Source organism: Mus caroli, chromosome 1, assembly GCF_900094665.2.
Source record: "Mus caroli chromosome 1, CAROLI_EIJ_v1.1, whole genome shotgun sequence".
In the NCBI taxonomy this organism is placed as follows: domain Eukaryota; kingdom Metazoa; phylum Chordata; class Mammalia; order Rodentia; family Muridae; genus Mus; species Mus caroli.
Genome location: NC_034570.1, coordinates 65,835,818 through 65,843,652, shown reverse-complemented (window position 1 = coordinate 65,843,652; position 7,835 = coordinate 65,835,818). Strand labels below are relative to the sequence as shown.

The window sequence follows — 7,835 nt, the reverse complement described above, 5'->3', positions numbered from 1 at the left end:
AAAAAAAAAAAACAAACAAACAAACAAAAACAACAACAAAAAAAACCCAAAACAAGCAAAAAAATGAACTGGGTGTTATCTCTATCCTCAATCTCAAACTATGAATAGCTCAGTCAGGAGACTTCAGAAGGAGGCAATGGGACATTAGCAATCTGACCCTTTACCCAAATTTTCTTCTGGACAGTGACAGTGCATCAGGGAGCAGTGCCACCAGCTTGGTTTAAGTCCCCAGTTGGCCCTGGGACTTGGTACATGAGGGTTGCTTGAGAAACCCCCCTCTTTGGGTAGTTTTAGCTGCCCTTTCACATATGGGCCCCTCTGCACACACATACTAATTTTTAGATGAAAGTTGTATTTTCTTCATTCAAAACAAAACCAAAAAAAAATCCCAAAAACTAGTATATGAAAATTGGATTTTGTGATTTCCCATGATATTGTAACTCTTTTCATTCAGGGCCTTTGGGTCCAACCCAACTGAAAATCCACAGGCTGCCTCATTTCTCCTACACTTCTGAGCAAGTTGTCAGGCTAAGGGCAAGCACTTGTAGAGAGGCTGACAGCTCTAGGATCTTCTTGGCTGAAGTTAGGTAGTAAGACGGGGACACAGGCAGATTGCTTGTCTTGCGCTTGGCATGCCATGGTCGTTCAATAGAGCAGCGGTTTCCCAAGCCTTTGGCCAGTTCTGCATCCTCTGTCCTAACCTCCCTAGGCTTAGCCCCATCTCTGGCCCTCAGCTGCTGCAGCAATCTATCATTCCAACCCCACACTTGGGGATGTAACAAATTCTCTAAGGTATAATCTTGAACTAATTTTTAAGGTATCCAGGGATGTAGGAAGGCTCCTTCATGGCTGGGGATTCTTGGAAGCTGGGAAGGAGGTGGCAAGTCATGTTGGTGTCAAAGAGATGGGAAACTGGAATCTGACATTGTGCAAGAAAGGGCTGGACCATGCTTCCCTCTTTTTTTTGGGGGGGGGGGAGTGTTCAAGTCAGGGTTTCTCTGTGTAGCCCTGGCAGTCCTGGAACTCACTCTGTAGACCAGGCAGGTCTCAAACTCAGAAATCTGCCTACCTCTGCCTCCCAAGTGGCATGGGCCACCACTGCCTGGCTGACTTCCCTCTTTTTCAACTTCCCCTTATATACAGTTGTTAGAAAGACTAGTACTGAATGGAATTAAAATTAAAATAGCCCAGCCTGTACGACACCCACTTTCCACTTAACTCTTTGCAGACCACAGTTGTCTTTTTGACAAATTGCCCCTTTGTGTCACCTCCCTTCAGGGCTGTTTATACTACAGCCGACTGAAACTGCTGGGTGGTTATGCAGTTGCATAACTCCAAACAAAAGCATTACCTGCAGGAACCGAGTGGGGGACTCACTGGCCTCAGGAGGTAAAGGAAAGGTCCCATGCTCCTGAAATGGAAACCTTGGAATAGTCTTGAGGACCGATACACAGGAGTGTAACCAGACCTGGACAGTTACCAGGGGTGGGGGTGGAGACGGACCAGCCAAACGCAGCAAGAAAGGTATGTCCAGACTCTGCAGCTCCCTGCAAGCAGGATAGAGAGCTCTCTTCTGTGGACCCAGCTGTTTTAAAGTTACCCATGCCCCTTGCAAGCTAACCCCTCATCCATACTCCCGATAGAAACTCACTGGTCCACCAAATTGGACATTGGTGCAGTTACTACTTTGGTCTGTGGTGGCCCCCTTTCCAGGATGAGTATGAGTTGTGACTCTTCGGAAAGGTCTGTCAAGCCATAGCTGCTTATGGAGTTGTTTTTCAAGGTCAATTAAAGTGGGAAGGCTCATCCTAAATAAGAGCGTCACTATTCTCTGTGCTGGAGTTCTGTACTAAATAGAAAGGAGAGAGCAAGCTGAGCTGTAAGAGTTAAAAAAACTAACTCCCTCGCAAACTGAGGTTAAAACTAAATTCCTGTGTAAATACGAGAAAAACGTAGGAATCAGTAGGACCTTATTCTTAGCCTAAGGATTGTTGTTCACGGGAAGTCTAGCCTGAAACCCTAAAGCCAGGCTGGTCAGTAGCTGACTCAATCTAAAGACAGTAATCTAAAGAAAAGATGATCTCAGAGCCTCACCCCTTATTGTTAATTGTTATGCAAAAATGTTGGTGGGATGCCCGTTCTGTTTCTGTAACCTCACTTAACCGTTACTTGTTCAGAAAAACAAACCTACAAACCAAGAAACGCCTCAGGCAGCAGGACCCCCCCCCCTCCCCTAAGAGCTGAGACAATTGTGATTTTTGCCTTGAAAAACTTCAGTCCCTGTTTTCCCTGTCTGCAGCAGCTCTCAGATTGGAAAGGAGGCCGATGCTGTGGCACTGCTGAAAAAAAAAAAAATTTAAATCTTTTAAATTGAAAGATGATTTGTTTGGGGCCGGGGGTGGGGGTGGGGGTGTGTCTTTCCTTAGTGGTTCCGAATTCCCACAACAAAGCATTCATGGTTGCTTCTGCCTCAGGTTTCTGCCGCCACAATCAAATAACCATGCCCTCCAAACTGAGTCAATGTTGTAACTCCGAGGGACATGCCAAACAGCGGACCGAAGAGGATGGCGTATGTGATTCTGTATCCTATCAAGTCGGCGTGTGCTACTGAAGGAAGGTAAAATATTGTAAATTGTGAGTTGTTTAAGAGCCCACTGCCCAGGCCTGGGACTGGGAACAAAGCGAACAGTCCCCAGGCCTGCCAGGGCAGGGCTGTTGTTAAGGCATTCCTAAGAACATCTTAACTGTGAAGATGAAAAGAATTCAAGGAGGCAGAGGCAGGCGGATTTCTGAGTTCGAGGCCAGCCTGGGCTACAGAGTGAGTTCCAGGACAGCCACGACTACACAGAGAAACCCTGAAAAAAAAAAAAAAAAAAAAAAAAAAAAAAAAAAAAAAGAAAAGAAAAGAAAAGAATTCAAGGAAGCAAGCAAGGCTATCTTGTCTGAGTCCCCACCATCTGGCCGGAACCTCCCCTCTGTCTATTGCCCCTTGGCGCCAGGTAAAAGTCATACATCAACTGGTTGCTATGTGAACAAAGATAAGCCCCCAGCCCACAGGAACAAAGTCCTGTTGCTCTGTAATCCTTCTGTTAATGTTTGAATAAGCCAATAGTGTGTCGCTATGCTGAATTCCACACCCCTAAGCCCCTTACCCCATAAAAACTCCTAGCTTTCGAGCCTCGTGGCCGGCATCCGTTATCTCCTTTGTGAGATGCATGTCGGACCGGAGCTCCGTAATTAAAAGTCCTCATGTAATTACAGCAAGAGATGGTCCTTCATGATTTTTTGGGTGCACGCCGAATCGGGAATGGGGTGGGGGTTTCCCCACTAGGTCTAACACTACCACAAGCAGTTCCTCACACCTGTACAGAGCAGTTACAGGGGTTGGTTGGCTCTGATAGCATAGTTGGACCCGATGTGTGTGTGTGTATCATACATATATATATATATATACATATATATATATGTGTGTGTGTGTGTGTGTGTGTATGATCTATTATATACTGCAGTTATATATTATATATAATCTTGCAGTTAAACATGGTGTAGAAGCAGTGTAGGATAGAAGCAGTGTAGGAGATCCGGGCTGCCTTTTTGTCTTCCCAGGGCCTTGCCTCTTGGGCTTACAGATGAATTTCCTTAGGAAACCATCTCCTTCTGCACTTAGTCCAAGGTCTCCCTTCTTTTCCTGCTTCCCACTCCATCTTCTCCTGAGCACTGAGTACATGGATGGCACTTGCACCCACTAAGAAGCCAGGTTCCTTTGTCCACACAGTCCATTACGTCTGTTGTTGGCCAACAAGGGTCAAGCTCAGGTCTGTTGGTTGAGTGGTGGGGAAGGAGGCATTCTGTGTGTTAACAGAAAATACATACAACCTAGAGCTTTCTCTCCAGGCTGGAAACAGTTCAGCCTTGTATTTTTTCTAGGGTCCGTGTCAAGTTGTGTAAAACCAGGATTATTTAACGGGGTGGGGAGTGGGAGGGGGAGATAGGATCTAACTATGTAGTCCAGGCTGGCCTGCAACTCTATCTGTAGACCAAACCGAACTCACAGGAATCTGCCTGCCTCTGCCTCCCGAGAGATGGGCTTGGGACACTCATATTTGTCTCCAACCAGTAACCAGGGCCTTGAGGGTATATGACAATCTGGGCTCTTGTAGTTGAGGGAATACTTGTTTGGAAGCATGGAGGACCTGAAATTACAGGACATGTGACCAACAAGACAATGCAGGCAAGAGCACCAAATGACTGAAAAATACTAGCATCATCACAGCGTGTACCGCGTGTATGTGGCCTGCAGTCAGTGGGACTGCATTTTTGTCCATCCTGTTTTGTAGCTAGCTCACAGTCAGTATGTACCTGGAAATGGTGCTTTGGTATTAGCTCTTAACTTGTCCTCTGCACATACCACTATCCCACTTTTATTGAGTTTTTCTCTTTAAACTTGTATTTATTGTGGTGTGTGTGTGTGTGTGTGTGTGTGTGTGTGTGTGTGTGTGTGTTCCCGGCTGGTTTGGGCATATTTATTTACTGCGGAGGCAGTTCCCTTGTTCTCCTTACAAAACACTGTGAGCTCCCAACTGAGTATTGGGACTTGAACCTGGGATCTCTGGGAGAACCGCCAGTTCTCTGAATCCTAATATTCTTTGACAGGTGTCAAAAAGTTTTAAGACTGTAACAGGGACTGGAGAGATGGGTCAGGTTCAGAGCTGCTCTTCCAGAGGTCCTGAGTTCAATTTCCAGCAACCACATAGTGTCTCAGAATCACTTATAAAGAGATCTGCTGCTCTCTTCTGGCCTACAGGTATACATTCAGGAAGAATGCTATATACATAATAAATACATAAATCTTTAAAAAAAAAAAAAAAGACCATGAGGGGGGAAACCCTAGAAATTAGGAGGCTAAGGCAGGTATAAATACGCACAGCTTTCCCTGACTTGTCAGCCAGTATAGAACTCACCTGAAGTCAGTAAAGAACGCACTCCTATGGCTGTGTGCCCACAAACACATTATGCATATGCACACACAGAAAGCTATTTTTAAAAATTGACTTTCAAAAGTTTTAGCAAATACTAGAGTTTTTGACACCACCAGCCGATTCCTTAGTCAAGGGTGTTAGATACAACACTCACAGGTGCTTTGTGATATGCCAAGCTGGAACTTGCACTTTATAATAATAATCTTGACTACAAAGCATACAGGTCAGAAATATAACCTCTAACACTAGGAGCTCACAGTCTTCTTCAAGTACTCAAATACAAAAACTAGAAATGAAAACTAGAAATGTATTTTTTGGCTTTTCAAAATAGTGTTTTTCCAGGCTGGTGAGATGGTAATGAGATCTGATGCCTGCCCTCTTTTGGGATAAGTAAATATTTAAAAAAAAAAAAAAAGTAACCCTGGCCATTCTAGAACTCACTCTGTAGACCAGGTTGACCTCGAACTCAGAAACCCACCTACCTCCAAGTGCTAGGCAGAGAATTAGCTCTTATTTTAAACCAGCGTTATTCCCCAGAAGGGGTGCACCGTTCCTGGAGGTACTGCAATACCAGGTCGATGCGTGGAGTGGACGGAGCAAGCTCCTATTCCAACTCCTAGTTCCAAAAATCCATTTAATATATTGTCCTCGGATAGAGGACGTATCAGATATTAAACTGATAAGAACAGATACTACACTTGATCTTAGCCAAAAGGCCGAGAAGCGATACCCGACACACACCGCGCAGCCATGCTCTGCGTCCGTGAGACACATTAACTTCGTGGTGACCGCTCGCAACCCTCACATCCTGCCTTCCCCGCGGCTCCTTCCTCCTCCCGTCCGCGTCTGCGTCCTCCACGCCTCACTCCCACTCCAGCACCCACGGCTTCAGTTACAAAGTCCACGACCCTAGCACTCCCGGCGTTCCTGCTCACTCACGCCGAGTATTATTTGCATGCCCCGCCCTACGAGGGGCGTGGCGATTTGCACAGAGCCACCTCCTCCTGGCAGCTTCTTTGAGGCCCACCTACGCTTCTCCCTCCTCAGAGGAAAGCGAGGTGGAAACAGGTATCCTGAGGAGCTGAGGGTTGGTTTCGAGTCAGGCGGTCCGCTCTGTGTCCGTGGTGTTTCCTCCAGTCCTGAGGCTGTATGTGACTTGACACCGTGTCCTCCCCTTTCTCACTCGGCTATTTAACGACGGAAAGCCTCTCCTGAGCCCATCACAAGCGCGATCCAGGGATGTTCTGTCGCCCAGGCATTCATAGCTAATTCAGCTTTTTGACTCTTTTACTCCAATCTGCTCTCTTTATTGGCTGTAGTATCCATCTGGACTTTTCTCAGTGCGTCAGCCCTTATCAGGTGCGCAAAAAAGTAAGTTTTCAGCAAAATTTTGGGTGACTAAGCCTTAGGTACATCGCGATGCGAACACCTCCGGAATCAATTGGGGAGGGGCCCTGGCCTCATTCAAGGTTAAGATGATCTGAAGTAATAGGACATCAAACAGGTGGGAGAGTCAGGTGGGAAAGATGTAAATTTCTGAGGGCCAGGGCAGGGGCTCTCCATATTCATTGTGTAGCCCTGGCTGCTCTGGAATTCGATATGCAGACCAAGCTGGCCACGAACTCTGAGATCCTCCTGCCTCCTGCCTACTGCCTCCAGCCTCCCGCCTCCCGCCTCCGGCCTGCCTCTCTGCCTCTCTGCCTCCCGACTCTTGGCCTCTGCCCGACAATGGGAGGGTTTTTAGCAAAATCGTTAAATCGTTTAGTCAAGGGCTGGAGAGATGGCTCAGCGGTTAAGAGCACTGACTGCTCTTCCAGAAGCCTTGAGTTCAATTCCCAGCAACCACACAGGGGCTCACAGCTATCTGTAATGGGATCAGATGCCCTCTTCTGGAGTGTCTGAAGACAGCTTTAGCGTTCGTAAAATAAATAATTCTTTAACTTTTTGTTGTTGTTGTTCAAAGTCAGCTACGGTCAATTTTCTGGGTGGATGACTTTAGATAAATTACTTTTTCCGTACTTCCCATACGTAACTATAGCCCTCAACTATGTACTAAAAAAAGATCGAATATTCGGAGTTGCTAGATCTAAGCATGGCGTGCAGATTTCTTCCGACCATCCCTTCAGATGCCCTCAACGCCTGAGCGTCTGGCTCCTGCAGCCTGTCACTCAGACTCCCTAGGTTGCAGTCGTAACACATTTTCTAGGGTCTTGACTTTAGACTAGAGATTCTCTGCGTGGCTGGGGAAAGCAGGTAGAAAGACAGGCTGGTAACGGAGAGGGGAAGCTTGTTCAACAGTAGTGCCTGGACACTTCATGCACGGAAAAGCTGGGCCCTGCTCTTGGGAGTGACTTCCCCTCCTCTTTTCCAGTGCTCCTTATATACAATCCTTGGGAGTAAGGGGTTGGAAGGCGTGGGATCAATGACACAGATTCTGGAGCCAGATGAAAAGCAGAGCCAGACTTGTTTACTGTTCTAGTGAAGACGCTTTTATTCCCTCTGCCCACGTCCCCTTGGTCAGTAACTGCTTGTCCTGCACCTGGCACCAGCCCCTTGGCTCCAGACACTTGCTCTGTCCTTGTCTGTCTCTGGGTTTCAGGCAGGTTCCAGGGTTAGTACATTTGGAAGCGCCTGCTGGTTAAGTTTAACTTATGTATCTGTTCCCTGAGGAGTATAGAATAATTGAGGGACTTGGTGGACCATGTCCCCCTGATCCTCTCTGAGGTGGAATTATATACCCGGTAGGGGGTCAGGCAAAAAAAAAAACTAAACCTAGGGTCGCTCGAAAGAAGAGACATGCCGGGCGGTGGTGGCGCACGCCTTTAATCCCAGCACTTGGGAGGCAGAGGCAGGCGG

The 7,835-nt window shown here is 46.9% G+C and overlaps 1 non-coding gene across 1 annotated transcript; it reads right to left on the bottom strand.

Annotated features, from left to right (window-relative positions):
* Nucleotides 1–5,516: 5,516 nt before the first annotated feature.
* Nucleotides 5,517–5,707, bottom strand: LOC115032490. The gene has a single exon (XR_003838161.1). It is a non-coding gene; the product is annotated as a U2 spliceosomal RNA (small nuclear RNA).
* Nucleotides 5,708–7,835: the final 2,128 nt, after the last annotated feature.